This window comes from Akebia trifoliata, chromosome 5 (assembly GCF_017979445.1).
Source record: "Akebia trifoliata isolate Shusen 1 chromosome 5, ASM1797944v1, whole genome shotgun sequence".
NCBI lineage: Eukaryota > Viridiplantae > Streptophyta > Magnoliopsida > Ranunculales > Lardizabalaceae > Akebia > Akebia trifoliata.
In genome coordinates, this window is record NC_141379.1 from 13,897,493 (window position 1) to 13,899,469 (window position 1,977).

The window sequence follows — 1,977 nt, forward strand, 5'->3', positions numbered from 1 at the left end:
TTTTTTTTGATAAGCTGGACTTGAACCCACACCCTCAAAGTTGTTCTGCAATGTGCCAAACCAACTGAGCTATGGGTCTAAGCCCCCGGGATGTTTCTAACATGATAAAGGAAAAGTTTTGGGGGACAAGGGCAGCATAAAAACCTGTTGTTTGAGCTCTTTCACATCTCCACTTTCTTTATTTAATTTAGCAGCACCAAGCTCAACAGTTGCTACCTGCTCGGCAAATTTAAGAGTACTAAGTGTTTCTCCGATAGTATCCAATTCAGGGCTTATGTGTACAAACTTCAGTGTCTTGGCCTGCCCACCTATATAATAATTAAAACCCAAAAAAAAGGATTAGAAAAAAAATCAAATTTCTTATACCCAAGAAAAATAAAACATTAAGTTGATCTTACCAAGGGAATCTTGGAGCAATTGCGTGAGTTTATTGTTTCTATAGGGGACGTGTGATATGTTGCGCCTCCTTCAATCTATCTCCTGTGACCTCAGATTTGTCGACTCTCTCACTTCTTTTTTGTGATGCTTGTTACCAATTTCCTTTTTGTATTCTTCAATTTCTTTTCATCGCTGTTGTAGGCTTATAAAAGTTTATAAATCATAATTAATACTATGAATGACTTCAATATATTGCCTTCAAACAACGTTTAATAAACACTCAAGAGTAACTTCAATCCAAATCCATTTTCTTATAAACAGATGAACATCACTACTTCAAGTTATGTTCATAGCATAAAAACCTTAGATCAAACTTCAATACCTAGTAAAATAACATGACAAGATATTAGTCTTCAGCAAACTTAACTATTATACATGAATATATATATATATATATATATATATATATATATATATATATATATATATAAAGCTAAAGCAACTATATCATGATTGGTTACTCAACCTGGATCCCACTAATCTCTAGGTTGTCCAAGCTCGTGGGTCTTCTGTAATTCTTCAACAAGAGAGAACAGCAAACAACACTAACTGATGAGGCTGCCATTGCAGCCCCAGCAATCCATAGAGGTAGACAGAATCCAGTAGATGGGAAAAGGACACCAGCAGCAATCAGAATGCTGAGAAGATTGTAACCCAAAGCCCAAATGTAGTTCAAACGAATGCAGGAAAATTTTTTCTTGGAGAGGTCAATGGCAGTTATCACGTCTTCCAAGTTGCTCTTCATGAGGAGGATGTCAGCTGTCTCGATAGCGATGTTTGTACCAGCACCAATTGCCATTCCAACATTAACGGCCACAAAGGCTGGTGAATCATTGATTCCATCTCCAACCATTGCCACAGTTAAGCCCGAACTTTGTAGATAATTAAATCATATTAAAATAAAGTTAGCCCAAATTCAAATTCACTAAGTTAAACGTTATGAAGAAAAAAGATGGAAATATAGATTAATTCCAAATGTAGGTGTTAACCGACCAACTACTCCAAAAGACCATCTTTAGGAGATGGGGAGAACTATGAAATTCTTGTACTTCTGGCCAGACATTGTTCTCCTCATATTCTCTGAATTTCTTGGCGAACTCGACAATGGCCTTGGCTAGTGGGTGCTCGTTGTTTGCCTAATAAGATCACAGAATACCAACTTCTTTGAAGTCATTCTTTGTTTGATCAGTTTTGAGAAAAAAAAAAACTCAAGTCAACTAAATCGATTTTTTCTTGGGACAAAATCAACTGCACTGAATCGCTGTCTGACACCAACAATGCAATATGTCAAAGAAATACAACTAGCTTTGGTCAATAATAGAATGCAAATATTAATGAGTTGAGCCCAAGTTTTAAACATTATTTAACTATCACTAACAATAATGATTTCTTTGAACGAACAAGTGAAAGGCAAAGAAAGTGAGGCCTACCTCTGTTGCAGCTGTAGACACCTCATTTTTGGACTCGCCTGATTAACCAACTCGTCAACCTGATTGCAATGATTCCCAATGATGGATGTTACTTCTATTGCTTTATTTT

The 1,977-nt window shown here is 36.2% G+C and overlaps 1 pseudogene; it reads right to left on the reverse strand.

Moving 5' to 3' along the window:
- Nucleotides 1–895: 895 nt before the first annotated feature.
- LOC147401530 (putative copper-transporting ATPase HMA5 pseudogene) lies at nucleotides 896–1,291 on the reverse strand (annotated as a pseudogene).
- Between the last annotated feature and the right edge of the window lie 686 nt (nucleotides 1,292–1,977).